Consider the following 16,845-nt stretch of genomic DNA (forward strand, 5'->3'; position numbering starts at 1 on the left):
TGGGATCCCATCTGGATTCCACTATTACACATGGCTTTAGACATCTGTTTTTATTTTTTGCCACGTAGCAAGTGAGTTTCCTCAACCCCATGCTAGACAGTCTGTTCTTCCCTCAGTGATTGTGGAGCTGCATTTATCATAGCCCCAAACCCACCTGGGCCTGTGTCTGAGCTCAGTGCCGTGGCCGTTGCTGCAGTGTCATTGTCATGCTGTTAATGAATGTGGCTTTAGGGAAAGCGTTAATATCTAGTAGGTCAAGTCTCTCTCTGCTCTTCTTTTTCAAAATAGGTAGCTATATATGGACATTATTCTTCCACATACATTTTAAAATGAGCTTTTCAAATTCCTCAAGAAGTTTGGCATTAATTTTGATTGGTGTAGCATTAAATTTATACATCAGTTTGGGGAAGAATAGGTATCTTTATAATATTACACTAACCCAGCTGAGAGCTTGAAATGTTCCTCTATTCAGATCTTTTTTAAAATGCCCTTTAAAAGAGTTTAAATTTGTTCTCCATACAGGTCTTAAGTATTCTTTTTTTTTTTTTTTTTCTTTGAGATGGAGTTTCACTCTGTCACCCAGGCTACAATGCAGTCACGCAATCTCGGCTCATGCAAACTCTGCTTCCCAGATTCCAAGCGATTCTTCTGCCTCAGCCTCCTGAGTAGCTGGGACTACAGGTATACATCACCATGCCTGGCTAATTTTGTATTTTTAGTAGAGATGGAGTTTCACCATGTTGGCCAGGATGGTTTTGGAATCCTGACCACAAATGATCCGCCCACCTCGGCCTCCCAAAGTGCTGGGATTACAGGTGTGAGCCACCGCGCCCCACCTAGATCTTAAGTATTCTTTAATTTAATTCCTAGGTACAATATAATTTTTATCACTACTGGGAGTCGTCATCTTATTATTATTCTCTTATTGACTTTTGGTGGTAAAGGGAAATGCTATAAATGATTTTTGTAAGTTTTTCTAGTCTTCAATGATTTTATAAACTCCATTTGGTTTTTTCTTATAGATGATCCCATAGTCTGCAAATCATGATATTTTTATCTTTTCACTTCCCACTCTTCTGCTCTTTCCTTTTTACACCTTGCACTGTTGGCTGAGCCCTTCAAGACTATGTTATAGGGCAGTCCTGGACGGAAGAGTGTGGTCTTGCTTTCACACTTAAAGGGAGTGAGGGTCAAACTCGTCCCTTAGCAGCGTATTTGCTCTAAGTTTTCTGATGTATAACCTTTTCTAAGTTAAGGTATTGACTTTCTATCTTTTGTTTCTTCAATTTGTTAAGAGATTTCCCCCACCTTATTATTATCTGGGGACTAAATCTACAATAAGCGTCATCAGTGGAAAGAGAGGTTCTTTATGCATACACAAAAGGGGTGCTGTCCAGGTGCCGACCTGGGGGTGGGAGCAGACACTGGAATTACCTGAGCAATTTCTGCCACAGGTGAGTTTATCAGAAACTAACGTGGAAGACTACAGGTACCTGCAAAACCAGACGGTCCACTTTTTAGCCTCAGGCCACCGTTGCTGCCTCAGCTGTGGACATAGCAGTAGTGCCAAGCAAGGACTGGCCCAGCCAGGACCATCCCAGCTCAGGTCCCCTTGGCCTGGCACCCTCTCCTGCAGGCTCAGCCTCCCAAGGATCACGAGGATATTAGGACCTGGGTTCCCTGCATCTGCCAATTGTAGGAAGCTTCATGGGTATTCATCAGGGGGCCCACTTTCTACACGTGATAGAGGACAGGTGCATGGTGTTGGATTTCAGTTCCTGGAAACAGGATATCCTCCCCTCCCTTCTCTGGGCTGCCTGGGTGCAGTGGGCTGTGGACAACAAGGATGGTCAGCAATTTTGTGGGTCTCACACACCGCAAGGGAGCTTCTGCAAAGGGATTTGGTAGAAATATTTCTTGAAGTAAATGGGCCACTGGCAGGGGCTTGACAGTTAACCTGGGAATTTAAGCACTGATGTTACAATCCCAGAGTACAAACCTGGGAGAGCCTGGCTAGACCCTCTCAGCCAGGAGTCAGCAAACGTGTCTGTAAAGGGTCAGAGAGTAAATGTGGAGGCTTTGCAGGCTATATGATCCCTGTCACAACTACTAGACTCTGCCACTGTAAAGCGAAAACACCATAAGCAGGAAGTAAGCACAGGTGCTGACAAACCGCACCCACAGCCACAGGCAGTGGGCCAGAGGCGACCCGTTAACCACAGCCAGCTGACACTTCCGGTACAATCCCCTCTTTTTATGGATTCAGAAGTTAAGACCAAGGAGAGGAAAGGGCAGTCAAGCCCTCCAAGTATTCAGTGCTAGGTAACAGTTTCTGGTACACAGAGCCTCAGGCAACAGCACCTTTTTGCTAAGTAATTTCGTGCTTCCTGAGAAATGGAATTCAGCCCCCTCTTGCCCTGGGCAGCAGCTCAAAGTGAAATGAAATTGCTGGGACCTGGAGTGAGTCACCCTGAGTTCAAATTCTGACTTGGTCACAAGTCGCCTAACATTTCTAAACTTCAGTTTCCTTTTCTGTAGAAAATGAACAGAAACTACTTCAGCCATGATTGACTCCAGTACAGAGCAGTAAAGAAAAGCAAGGTCAAGTATGGAAAGCCAAGCAAATAGTAAGTGAATGTCAGACATTGTTTTCTTTCTTTTTTTGAAACGGAGTCTTGCTGTATTACCCAGGCTGGAGTGCAGTGGCACGATCTCAGCTCACTGCAACCTCCATCTCCCAGATTCAAGCAATTCTCCTGCCTCAGTCTCCCGAGTAGCTGGGAATACAGGTGCCCGCCACCACCCCCAGCTAATTTTTGTATTTTTAGTAGAGACAGGGTTTCACCATATTGGCCAGGCTGATCTCGAACTCCTGACCTCAAATGATCCGCTGCCTCATCCTCCTAAAGTTCTGGGATTACAGGAGTGAGCCACTGAGCCCAGTCCAGTCATTGTTTTCAATAGCTCAAAGTTAAACGCTCATGCCTGTTTTCAGGCACCCCAGTAATGTACACCACCCTACCAATACTTCAAAAAAGTCTAAGCTAACACACGTGAACTTACTTTGAAAGCTGTAAAACACCATGTGAGAGAGCATCATGTCCTAATCTTTAATACACTCTTCTCCTTCTGTTCAAATGTCTCCTTCCATGAATATACCACACCCATTCCCTCCTACATTCATTTGTCATGCATTTAGTGAGCACTTTGGAGCCAGAAACCTCTAGGCAGGTTGGAATGTGCATGATCTAGTCCTATTGCTCCGCTCACTTGCAAAGACATCATCAATTCCCTTAAATACTCCAGTCCTGTCTCTCCTCCAGATTCAAGCATTAGTTTTTCCAGGCTGTTGCCTTTTGCCTTCTACTATCTTTGCTATTCTTACCCTTCTGACATTTTCAAGGGCTGGTACCCTGAAAATTGCATGTCTTATACTTTCTTTTTTTTTTTCTCATTTTTAGTAGAGACCAGGTCTTGCCATGTTCCCCAGGCTGGTCTTGAACTCCTGGCCTTCAGCAATTTCATGTCTTACACTTTCTTTACAGGAAGGTTCTAGTCTAGCTTCTGCCATTGAGAGGCACTGGCAGGTAGCTGATACTTGGAAGATGAAAGCAAAAGACAAAGCATTATTCTTCTCTAACAGCAGTGGGTAGGTGTGTGATCAGATGGCAGAAACAGGGTTTGTAGTGTCTAGGAGAGGTCCTGTGAGTTACCTGCTTTGATTCAGCAGATAGCCTTCCTAGAGGTAGCATCATACAACTCTAGCACTTTCTAATTTCCTCAAATCCAACAGCTATTCTTGACTTTTTTTCCCCCAACATTTCCAACAATTTTGTAAGTACATCATTCTTTATATTAAACCTTTTTTCTACTAAAATAAAGAGTGGTTATACTATTAATGATTATGAGTGCCTCTTTTTTTCAGGAATAAAACCTGCTATCAGCAAACAACTGCCTTTATGATTCTATTCCATTAGTGTCAGGCTTCTTTGCTCCCAAATTAGGTTGTAAAGTCACTGAGCCCAGGGACGATGTCTTATATTCCATGTCCACAGCATCAAGTGTAGGGCTGGGCACGTAGCTGATTAAATAACATGAGGCATCCAGGTGCCCAAGTCTGTCATCTGTCATTCAAAAAATATTCAGTGATCTCTTTCTTAGGTCAGGCTCCCAAGAAACAGACACTCAGCGTGGAGGTTAGCCTGCAGAAAGCTGACTGGGGATCAACACCAGCGGAGGATGAGAAGGAAGCAAGGGTGGGCTGAGGAAGGAGTTCATCTTTGATGCAGCCACAACAAAAGCCACAAATGTCCCCACAGGAAGCCCTGGAGCTAAGATGGCCGTTTAGAGGTGTCCCTTCCCACCTATTGGCAAGGGGTATTTATCCCTCGTTGACCAGTCATTGAATGTGGGCTGCCCCCAGGAAGGGGAGAGGGCCTTAAGTGAGGCTCTTGACCACTGAGGGCAATTCCTAGAAAGAGCTTCAGTTGAAAGCCTTGAGCCAGAGCTGTCAGCTACACAGAGTTCCATTAGCTGTGGGAATCAATGTTAAGTCCTGAAAGTGGGTGCTGCATGGCATACCGCAGATTCCACTAGAATCCCAGCTAGGCATCAGGCAGTATACAATAACTAGTAGGTTGAATCATATGAAATTGCTCGTGTTCAACTGGTTTTACCTCCCAAATAGGCAATCGCATATGATTTGATCTAATAACATTACTAAAGTCCGCTATATCTTACAAAATACTTTCATACAAATTACTATATTTGATCCTCATGTCAACCATGTAGGATGGGTGTTCTTATCAGCAGTTTGTTATGTCTGAGAAAGCTAAGGCCCAAAGAGGCCGGGTAATTTACCACACGTCTGGTAATTTTGGAGCTTGTTTTAGACACAGATTCTGACTTCAAATCCAATGGCCTTTTTCTCGCATAATAATACACAGAGAAAAGAAAGTCTGTGGCTTGAATTTCCTTCTCTCATAAGTTTTACTGCCACATGACCTCAAAATGTGAAAATAACAGACAGGCCAAGCATGCAGCATATCACCCTTTTTCGTAGTTCTAACCAGACCCTCTCAGCCAAAGAAGATTCTATTCCCAGCTGGAAATGCTGTCCTGGAGCAGCAATGGAGACCTTTTCTCATTGGAATTACCCATGAGGACAAATGCACCCCCCACTTCCGCTATCTGTAGAATCTGCAGTGCGCTTTCCACCTCTGTTATGCCCAAAAGGGAGGCACATTTCCGTGAGGAGGAGAAGAGCCTTCAAACTGCAAAAGTCTGGATCGCGGCCGCTTTAAGAGGTGAATATATACATAACTTCCGATCGCTAAGCAAATGAGCAAACTGCTTCTGATCCTGGTCTTCTCAGCTCCTGGTCCAACAGACTGTGTCTGTCCTGCAGCGGCACTAGAAAAACCACAACAGGTGGAGCAGGATTCTTGGGGAAACCCAACTGCAAAATGCAGGAGCTGTGTGTTGTCAACTGCCCCAGGGTGGAATACACACAACAACCCCCCATCTAGGTAGAGCAGAAAGCACACAAGGGTCTTTGGAAGCAGTTAGTTGCCAGAGGCTGGATAAAGCATTGTTCTGGAGTGCACTGTCTCCACGCGAATGAAAAGCAGTTTTTACACATGCAAGTAGCTTGGGGTTGGGTCTCAGAGGCCAACAATGAATAAGCCTTTGCCTCCATGATGTCATTGCTCCCGATGTGGAATCTCATTGGCTGAAGGGCTTGTCACTCACTCACCATTGCTTTACGGGGATGGAATTCTGTGGAGTCCAAGGTTTTCTCTCATAATGGGAGGCTCCCTGAATCCCTGGTTGAATTTGGCTTCTGTTTTTCTCTCCTACAGCTCAGTTCTGAATTATACACACAGCTTGTGAGTTATCTTGGGTTTTTGTGCATTTTACTTTTATCAGCATATAAAAGCCCCTCAGTTAGTACTCTTTCCAAAACAGTAAATATTTTCTGGACATTAATGCTGCATAACTTTCAGAGAGTCCTGCTGTTGTTTTTTTTACCCCCATTTTGTCCATGAGAAAGGAAAGCCTGGAGCAGAACAACTTCCCAGTCACATTGATTCTAGGGTGAGAACTGTGAGCCTCAGCATACAGATTTTAAAAGCAGAAAGCAAAAACAGGAGCCACACAGGTCTAAGCAGTGGCTCTTCCAGTATTTTCCAGGCTGCTGATCCAACGACTCCCAATTCACATTGTGCATTAACTCAGAGGCCTGCTGCCCCACCCAGTCCTGTGCCCCCGCCAGGGGCCTGTGTGCAGGACAGTATTGTAGGAGAAGCGTGCTTTAGGGCCAGTTGCATGATCTGGAGCTAGTTAGTATGCCTGTGTGAACTCCAGCTTCCACACTGTAAAATGAGCCTAATAGGGTCTCCCTGGCAAAGCGGTTGCCAGGACTAGAGGAGGTCACATGCCTGAGTCCCTAGCACAAAGTTGGTGCTCAATAAACAGCAGCTGGCTTCAGTGGCGTGTCTGTCCCAGACAAATGCACTTCAGGGATGCTGAAGGTTCCTCCGGTCCGTAACAGGACAGCAGAGAGTGCCCACAGGAGACTGTGGTGAGGTAGCTTCCTGGTGCCGGCCTCGGGCAGAGTGGAGGGCCACTTATCCAGGAACACAGGCTCAGAATTGCCCAGGTGAACATCATAAGCGTCCCCAGGACAGTGGGACCCCACCAGCGTGGAGGTCACACTTCTTACAAAGGTTGTATGTGGAACACGCTGTTTTCCATCCAAGCAACGTGCCAGCCGGAACTTCATTGAGCCAGCGGCCTGGGGAACTGGAGACATTTCTCTTCTCTGGCACATATGGGGGCTCCCTACACTTGAGAGAAGTGGGAAAGGAGTAAAGAAAAACATTCCTGAACTTCGATAACCAAAAAATATACTTCTGTTTCGTGTGGCATTAGGTCTGGACACCAGAAAACCCACCAGGGATATGTGTGCTGGATGTGTACCTTTCATTTAACTTGAGGACAAAATGAGGCAACGTCATTCCAGAGAAGCAACGCAGAGACAAGCCCCAGCCAGGGCCTTTTGGGAGAGGAAGAAGTGGGTGGAGCGGGGGCACTGCCTGGAGGGTGAGGAAGGGGCTCCAAGATCAAACACTGGAGCTCTCCCACTCTCTCTGCCTTTCCCCTCCCTCCGAGCCCCTTACCCAGCCAGCCACCAATACAACTCCCCTGCCAGCCCCCCACCAGCTCATGCCCCACCAAGGAACAAAACAATGCTCACAGATCAGCTCCGATCACACAGTCAGGTCAGAAACAGGAAAGCCTGCTAGCTTTTTGCCCAGGGTGAAGGAGAAACAAAGGAGAGAGTGCAGCCCTGGCCCCACGGCTCCATATTCACCACCCATCAGCGCTCAGGGGGCTGAAATGTGCAAATACAGCACCGAGATCTCAGGCTGGGCGGGTACAAACCAGAAGGACAAAGTGACGGCATGTCGTACTCAGCCTCTGAAACTCAGCTGAAAATTCTAGAATGTTCTCTTTAACACAGTCATGTGAATGCTACGAAGGAGCTTTGATAAGGTTCCCAAGTCCTATAATTAGTCATGCTTTGCTGCAAGGCTGTTCTCGATTTACAGCGCTGCTCACACTGAAGCATGCCCTCACATTTGGCACGTGTATATCTGAGTACCTTCTGCCTCTGTAAATGTGTCTTTTAGAGGCTTACTACTTGAGAAGCTTAACTCCTGGCTCAGCAGAGACGCAGAAATGCTGGCAGCCAGCTCAGGGGCTCTCCTCCACCGTAAAAGCCCGGTTTACTCCCCACCATCCTGAGCACACAGGCTCTGTCGTAGCCACCACCCAAGCAATGAAATAGTGCCTCTTTTTTTTTTTCCCCCCCCCACAGATGAGGATTCTGATATTTGGAGAAGAACTTTCTCAAGACAACACAAAGGCTCAGTGATGGAATTGCGATTTCAGCTTGGCCCTGTCTGGCTTCTTTTCTGCTGCATTACCTCAAATCCAGAGATGAAGAGACAGTTGCTCCATCGCTGTCATCTTCAGCGTACTGGACTGAGAATGGCACCCTTGTAAAGGTATTTTGCTGAATTCAATAATTCTAATTATTACACTCTCAATTCCCCAGCAGCAGAGGTGGCACACACTTGCCCTGTGCCAGTGCAATGCTGATGGTTGCCCAGTGACAATGCAAATTAAGGATGAACCCCAATCATCTCAAGATTCTGCTACATCATCTACAAGTCCTTCCTAAAGAGTTTTCCTTAAGTGAGCAAGACTCTTCAACCACTTTCCAAGTCTCTTGATTGTGGCCAAAAGACAAACTCCAGGAAGCTGAGGTGGGAAGATTGCTTGAAGTCAGGAGTTTGAGGCTGCAGTGAGCTATAACTGTGCCACTGCACTCCAACCTGGGCAACAGAGCAAGACCCCATCTCTAAAAAGTAAAAAGAAAAGAAAATTAAGTGAAGAAAGGAGCTCTGGCTTCCATTCTCACCTCTAATTGGAAACAATGAAGGGAGTTTCTGTAAGGAGTCCGGGTCATTTCCCCTCCTTGTGATGCATAGGTCTGGCAAGGAACCAGTTGGGCAGGATAGCTTATCAGACCTAACTCCCTTGTCCCCAGCTCTCTTACCTGACTGAAGCACCCTGCCTGAAGTTGGACATAGTGAAGTCACCAAGTCTAGGAATTATCTAGACACAGGGAGTTCTAAGTAATTTATTTATTTAACAAACATTTACCTAACACTTACTAAGTTCCAGGTCTCATCTAAGCACTTTACATGTGCTAGTTCCTTGAGCCTCAAAAGAGTCTTATTAGGTAGAGTCCATCATTGTCTTCATTTAAAAAATAATAGATCTCCTGTCATCACTCTTTTTCAGTATCATACTGGAAGTCCTCATTAATGCAATAAGAAAAGAAAAGGAAATAAAAAGTATAAGAATAAGAAGGAAGAAATAAAACTGCTTTTGCTTGCAGATGACGGAATTGTCTATGTAGAAAATCTGAAAGAACAGAAACAACAAAAATCTGAAACTAAAAAAACCAACTATAGCAAGGTTGTAAGATACAAGATTAATATACAAAAGCCGATTGCTTTCCTATGACTCAGCAATGAACAAGTGGAATCTGATATTAAAAACATAATACTGTTTATAGTACTGTGAAGCAAGTTTACTGTGCAATGATTATTTGCCCAAGTCCAGTGAGACAGAACACTCAGGCATGCAAGTCATACAAAACAGGTCTGTTACTCACAGATAGGCGGTAAGGGACAATGGAAGCCTAGGATTCATGACAAGCTAGTCCCCCAAAGCTCAGAAAAGCTGCCCAGGGTGGATGGAGACTCGACTGCACGTGACCCCACTTGCACCACAGCCAAGGAATCCCAGAAAGCAGCCTACCTTGGGTTTTATCCCCTGCAGGGGAACACAACATGCTAGGCTAAAGCACTGAAGGACATCCTGCTCTTAGGGGGAACAGGAACGAACCCTGACTGTTCCAACCAGCTCCTCCTTATCTTGGCATGTTGTACTCCCAGCATGAGAACTCCCAGCATTGAGAACTCCAAACAAGAAAGGGGGAAGAACTGGATCAGTCTGAGGCCATGTGAAAAACTTCCTAGCAATTAGCACCCTCCAAAATGTAACACTTAGGTACAAATCTAACAAAACATGCGCAAGATCTATCAGAGGAAAACTACAAAAACAAAAATGGAAAAGTGAGGCCGAGCTCGGTGGCTCACACCTGTAATCCCAGCATTTTGGGAGGCCAAGGCAGGCAGATCACAAGGTCAGGAGATTGAGACCATCCTGGCTACCATGGTGAAACCCTATCTCTACTAAAAATACAAAAAAATTAGCCGGGCATGGGGGCAGGCACCTGCAGTCCCAGCTACTCAGAAGGCTGAGGCAGGAGAACGGCGTGAACCCAGGAGGTGGAACTTGCAGTGAGCCAAGATCGCACCACTGCACTCCAGCCTGGGCAACACAGCGAGACTCCATCTAAAAAAAAAAAAAAAAAAAAGGAAAAGTAAGGCAACGAGAGTTGAATCACTTGCCTAAATTCACACAGCTTCTATCAGGGCAGGGGTGGGTAGGTAGGATATGAAACTACGAAGCCTGACTCTGACATCCATGCTTATAACCCCACAACATACTGCCTTGCTGGTGAGGTTTATGGGCATTTATGCTGTTGATGAAACAAAAAAGTCAAGCTTTTAAAGAATTAAAGTTAGTTTTATTAATTTAGAGGTGTTGCTGAACAACAGAGCAAGGCCTGTCAGACTGGCCTATCAGACGGCTCCGGTACAGTATTTCAGTCCACTGCTTATATACAGGTACTGGGGGTTCAGTACATGCAAAATTGCATCCGATTGGCTCAGAAGTTACATTGAAGCAAAATCACATCAAAGTCTGGGTGTAAAAGTACATCTGGTTACAAATTACAGAAGCATAACCACTAGCCCCGTCACTCCTTATCTTATGTGGAAGAAAAGACGAGGACTAGGGTCATTTATCTTTTAAGGAATGTAGTGATTCAGGCAAGAGGGGTGGGGGACTGTATGCTGTATCCTGTTTTGTCTTTAAAGAATCTTTCCAGAAAACTGAACCTCGTCGCAGAGCCAGGGGCTTTGAGAAATTCTCCCGGCAAGCAGAAACAAGCAAACAGGGCTTCTTATGCTTGCTACCGTGTCTCACCATGCCCAAGGCACCAAGGACTTAGACTCTACCCTGCTCTCCAGTGATTCTAAGCCATCAGGTATGAGAGCTGGGAAGGACATCAAGCTCAGCATTCCCATTTAATTGATGAGGACGCTGAGGCCTTCAGAAAGAAACTTCCCCGAGGTCACTACATAGCCACAGATCCAGTTTAGATCCTAGAAAGAGCACATGTGCTTGCAGAACACCTGCAATGATGATGAAGCCCTTGTACTGGTGAATGTGGTCTTGGCTAGAGTGCACTGACCACCAGCTCTGGAACCTCAATGGCTTAACACAACAAGAGTCTACTTCTTGGGTCAGGCACGGTGGCTCACGCCTGTAATCCCAGCACGTTGGGAGGCCGAGGCGGGCAGATCACCTAAGGTCAGGAGTTCAAGACCAGCCTGGTCAAGATGGTGAAACCCTATCTTTACTAAAAATACAATGATTAGCTGGGTGTGGTGATGGGCACCTGTAATCCCAGCTACTTGGGAGGCTGAGGCAGGAGAATTACTTGAACCTGGGAGGCAGAGGTTGCAGTGAGCCGAGATAATGCCATTGCACTCCAGCCTAGGTGACAGAGCAAGACTCTGTCTCAAAAATAAATAAATACATAAATACTTTTTGATCAAGTATAATCCAAGTCCCATGTTGGCAGAGTGCAGAGAAGAGCTCCTCCACACAGGGCACAGGCTGGGTTCCTCTGTCCTCCACCATCTCAACACATGGTCCCTGTTGCTCCAGAGGAAGGGACAGAGGCTGGGAATGGGTTCAACCCTGTGGATTCTCTGCCCACATGCAATTGGCCAGAGCCCAGTCACATGGTCCCACCTTACTGCAAGGGAGGCTGGGAAATGTAGGCTAGGAAGAGTAAACTGAAATGAGAATTGGCAAACACATAACAGTCTGCCTTTTATATACATTATCTCATTAAACCTTTGTAGCACTGTAGCGGAGCATTATCCCGACTTGTATAGCGGAGAAAACTGCAGCTCAAGGTGATTAAGTAAACTGTCCCAGCTTCACCATATTAGTGGATAGTGGAGTCACAATTAAAATTGAAGTCTTGGTACTGGGCACGGTGGCTCATACCTGTAATTCCAGTACTTTGGGAGGCCGAGGCAGGTGGAACACTTGAGACCAGGAGTTCCAGTCCAGCCTGGCTAACATGGTAAAACCCCATCTCTACTGAAAATACAAAAATTAGCCAGGCACGGTGGCAGGCACCTATAATCCTAGCTACTCAGGAGGCTGAGGTAGGAGAATCACTTGAACCCGAGAGGCAGAGGTTGCAATGAGCCGAGATCACACCACTGCACTACAGCCTGGGTAACAGAGCAAGACTCCATCTCAATAAATGCATACATACATACAAACATACATTTGAAGTATTTAGGTCTCCACAACTCTCTGTTCTTCGTACCACACCAAATGGGCTCTACATGAATTTCTTGACTCCTATCTTAGTGTGTTTTTCACTACTCCATTCTACTGTGTGAGAGTAAAGATAGACAGATGTATCCTCCCCAGCTTGTAGCCAAGGATGTTGATATTCTCTCAAATGCTATAAGTGAGAGTATAAATTAGCAAAATGTATTTAGAGAGAAGCTTGTTAATATCTATGAAAATTGTAAACGTGCATATTTTTGAACTAGCAATTATATTTCCAGGAATTTCTCCTACAGATAAATTTTCAAAAGTGTAAAATGACATTTTGCATAAAAATATTGATTGAAGTATTTTCTGTAACAGGAAAAGAACTGAAAAAAAAAAATCTGAAAAGAGGAGAATCCTAAAATAAATGCTGAAACATCCATTTAGTAAAATACAACAAAAGCAATGCCCCATTAAAATAATGCAAGATGACCGGGGGCAGTGGCTCATGCCTGTAATCCCAACACTTTGGGAGGCCGAGGCAGGCAGATCACAAGGTCAGGAGATCGAAACCATCCCTGGCTAACACTGTGAAACCCCGTCTCTACCAAAAAAATATTAAAAAATTAGCCAGGCATGGTGGCAGGGGACTGTAGTCCCAGCTACTCGGGAGGCTGAGGCAGGAGAATGGAGTGAACCGGTGGGGCAGAGCTTGCAGTGAGCCGAGATCGCGCCACTGCACTCCAGCCTGGGTGACAGAGCGAGACTCCATCTCAAAAAAATAATAATGATAGTAATAATGTGAGCTTTCTCTACATGCCAACAGGGAAAATGTATGATGCATGTGGATAAGTGAAAAAAAAGGAATCGTATATATGAGATTATTTCATTTGTGCAAGAAAAAAGGAAGTATATGCATATATATGCATACGAAGTATTTGAAAGCATTGCCAAGAAAGCATTAAAAAATAGACAATTCTGAAGAGTAGGATCAGGAGAAATTCTTACTTAATAACTTTTTTTTTGAGACAGGGTCTCACTTTGTCACCCAGGCTGGAATGCAGTGGTGTGATCATGGCTCACTGCAGCCTCAACCTCAGGGGCTCAAGTGATTCTCCTGCCTCAGCTTCCCAAGTAGCTACGACCACAGGTGCACGTCACCATGCCCAGTTAATTTTTTTTTTTTTTTTTAGTAGATATGAAGTCTCACTATGTTGCCCAGGCTGCTCTTGAACTCGTGAACCCAAGCAGTCTTCCCACTTTGGCCTCCCAAAGTGCTGAGATTACAGGTGTGAGTCACTGCACCCAGCCACTTAATGACTTTTGACTATCAATGTTTATAATAAGCATAAATTATGTCTATAAATAAAAGCACTATTTTAAAAATACAATTATAATTTATAATTTAAATTTTAAAATTTAAATATAATTTAAATATATATATTTAAATTCACTCTGCTGATTGCCAGTTGCAGGAGTGCCTAAGTCTCCCTCCATTGGTAAGTCTGGAATGGCTGTAAAGGACAGGCTTTGGTGGAGATGAATTAGCACATTTCCACGTCAGCTACGTAGGATCTCACCCAACTGCTCTGCAGATTAGCTGCATCTGACTCACACTTTCTCCTTGGACATCTTGAGGACAGCCCCAAAGCTACCAGAAACACTCAGCTTCACAACAGCCCAAACCTGTGCCAGGGCTTTCTGGAGCAATAACTACATGAAAGGGGATTGATGTATATACACTCACACACACATCTGCATGTATATATGTGCTATATGCTAGGCACTATACTAAGACATTTAACTATAGTATTGAGGGATTATAGACAGGTTAGCATGGCCTAATTATAGAAAGATCTGAAAACTAGCTGGTGAGCCCAGTTTTGATGACAGTGGAAGCCTATGGCCAGGGAAGTGATATAGTGTGACGAGAGTACCCTTTGGGGAAGCTTGGTTCTGGCAATGGCCTGCAGTGACCTGTGGGCAAGGAGGAAAGAAGGAATCTATTGGTTCTGACAATGAGAAACTGATGCCATGGTTTAAGAAAGTCATCAAACATGTTCTCCTCTGCCAAGGACCCAACCAAGGCCCCAGTTAGTCCTGTCTGATCACTTGACATTCAGATACTTCTACCAGTTTCTCACTGGTTTCCTTTGATGTCAAAGATCTTCCCCACCACATTGCAATACCACGATTAATCACCATTGAAGATGGCTTTCATCTTGGAAAGAACTTTCCATGTGAACTTTCCACTTTTCATAATCCCTGAATTAAAAAGAATCTCCTTAGCCAGGTATAAATGGGGTCCCAGGGTAGGTCTTAGGCAGCGTCAACCAGCACTGCACCTTTGGGCATTTTAGAGTCTAGCCACCTCGGAGGAAGGAGAATGTGAGTAGTCGGAGTTGGAGCTGCTGATGAGTGGCTCCTGGGTCCCATCAGGGAATTGAGACGACCTCTCAGTCCTGAATGTAGCATATGTCTGCAGTGACAGGAGAGTTTAGTAAGCTGGATATAGGAAGGCAGGAATCTGTGGAGAGGAGTGATTTTTAAGTGGATGTCACAGGGAATTGTCGTTGCCCCCAGACCTCCATCCTGATGGACTTTGCCAGCTATGGGCTAGAGGAGGGAAGCTGAGAAAAAGGATAGGAAGAGAAACCCTTTGGGACAAGCCTCAGGAAAAGATAAAGGCAACTGCCTGGGCTGTGACTAGGGACCATAGAGTCTGGGGACCATTGAGTCTAGACCTCTGTGGTGCTGATTAGCCTGCAGCACGCAGGCCCTGGCTCTTCAGATCTCCTCAATCAGAAACTTCGGGAGTGGGAGACAAGCTTTGCATTTTAACAGGCACCCCAGATGAGGCTGATGGCTCTGAAACATGCTTCAGCAGAACAGCAGGCAAGTAGTAGTACCTTCAGAGAGTGCCGTCTGTGAGCTAATCATTGCAGTATGGGCAGGACGAGGGCATTTCTCTCCATTTCTTTTTCTTTTTTTTTTTTTTTTTTTTGATTACACACATATATTTAACAGTACAATTTTACACAGAATGCTAAGAGCACTTTTCTTCATATTTTACAGAAGGGCTTGAAACATACAGACTTTCTATTAGTAATCATACAATAGCACATCCGAATCTAATTCCTAAATAGATGATGCATTATAATTTTAGAATTTAAAGGCTTAATGGCAATAATCAGGGGAGGAAAAAGAGTAAGTTTATTTTACATAACTGACGGAAAAATAAATTCAAGAAATTGTAAATAGAATTTAATATGGTCTCATGCGCCCTGAAGGAGGTGGTGCCCAATTTGGAGGGGTAATTGCTATGTCCAAGTAATCTCCTATCTGGAACTTCTGCGACTGCAGGGTCATGGAATCATCAGTCCCCTTTCTGCCAGACATGGTGCTGCCAATCTCCTTAACTCGATAGCCGGGTCTTTTAACATCAGTAAAAACAATTGCAAAATTGAAGTGAGTGCCCTTCTTTCTAGCTTCTGGGTAGACTTCTTTTACTAAGCTTGTCAGTTCTTTCAAGGTTGCATCCATCCAAGTGTAGATCTGCAACTCGCTGGACGGTACATTTCCCCGGGAGAACTCGTCCATTCAGTGGTGGCAGCCGTTATTGGTGGTGAAGACCCGCAGCAACAGTGGGCATGTCTTCTCGCGGTCGATTGGCTTCTCTGGGTCCTTCTTAATTTCCTCCTGGGTAACGCGCGACTCCACCGCCATCTTCCTCCTACGGCCCGCGAGACGCTCCATTTCTCTCCATTTCAATGTGTCTCCGCCACAAATAGAGTGTCTCGCTTTGTCAGGGGCAGACCACCCTCGAGTTAGATGAATTCACCAGGAGAACTCACAAGACCCAGTAGACAGCTGTGCTCACGGCTGAGATTTATTACAGCAAAAGGGTAGCAAGCACAATCAGCAAAAGGAAGAGGTCATGGGGAGGCTCAAGAGGGAATCAGGCACGAGGTTCCAAGGGTCCTCACCCAGGGGAGTCATTCCCCCAACAAGGAGTTGTGACAACACATTCAAGATGCTGCCCACCAGGGAAGCCCATTAAAGACGCAGTACCCTGCTGAGCAGGGTGGCTCACACCCCTAATCCCAGCACTTTGGGAGGCTAAGGGAGGAGGATCATTTGAGCCCAGGAGTTCAAGATCAGCCTGGGCAACATGGCGAAATTCCATCTCCTATCTACAAAAAATAAAAAAATTAGCCCAGAGTGGTGGCATACAACTCTAGTCCAGCTACTAGGGAGGCTGAGCAGGGAGGATCCTTCGAGCCTAGGAGATCGAGGCTGCAATGAGACCAGACTGGCCACTGCACTCCAGCCTGGGCAACAGAATAAGGTCCCATCTCAAAAAAAAAAAAGACTCAAAACCCAGAGATTGTACTGGGATTTGGTCACACAGCACTTCTGCCTGACAAATACCTGAATTTGAGAATCCCAGAAGGAAAGAGACACTCAGTACCAACTGTACTGTTTCTGCAATTTAGGAACAGCGAGTCACTCTTATCAGTCAGGTAATGGTGGAATCCCTCCCAAAATCTAAGTTTCCAGACACCAGCCAAGGGCCAACCTTGCCAGGAGGCCTTTCTAAAGAGAGCAATTTCAGGTCACCTGTGTTAACTCTTTTCTTTCTGCACACTAGTCAAAACAATTAGACAAGAGAAAGAAATGAGATCTATAAAAGCAACAAAAGATACACAAAATCACCATTACAGTGGAAATCTGAATAGCGTGGGGATTAGGGGGACCCAGCCCAGAGCAGTGAAA

At 45.3% G+C, this 16,845-nt stretch overlaps 2 protein-coding genes and 1 pseudogene across 3 annotated transcripts in view; 2 read left to right on the plus strand and 1 right to left on the minus strand.

The window, feature by feature from the left end:
• RAB4A (RAB4A, member RAS oncogene family) overlaps window positions 1–16,845 on the plus strand; it is a 683,172-nt gene that overhangs the window by 578,146 nt on the left and 88,181 nt on the right. The window lies entirely within an intron of this gene.
• The window catches only part of GALNT2 (polypeptide N-acetylgalactosaminyltransferase 2), a 1,373,297-nt gene that overhangs the window by 292,110 nt on the left and 1,064,342 nt on the right, over window positions 1–16,845 (plus strand). The gene's annotated exons all lie outside the window — the stretch shown is intronic.
• Window positions 15,114–15,849, minus strand: LOC126942154 (histone deacetylase complex subunit SAP18-like; annotated as a pseudogene). The gene has a single exon (XR_007721511.1). The product of XR_007721511.1 is annotated as a histone deacetylase complex subunit SAP18-like (transcript).

The sequence above is a fragment of the Macaca thibetana genome, chromosome 1 (assembly GCF_024542745.1).
Source record: "Macaca thibetana thibetana isolate TM-01 chromosome 1, ASM2454274v1, whole genome shotgun sequence".
In the NCBI taxonomy this organism is placed as follows: Eukaryota; Metazoa; Chordata; class Mammalia; order Primates; family Cercopithecidae; genus Macaca; species Macaca thibetana.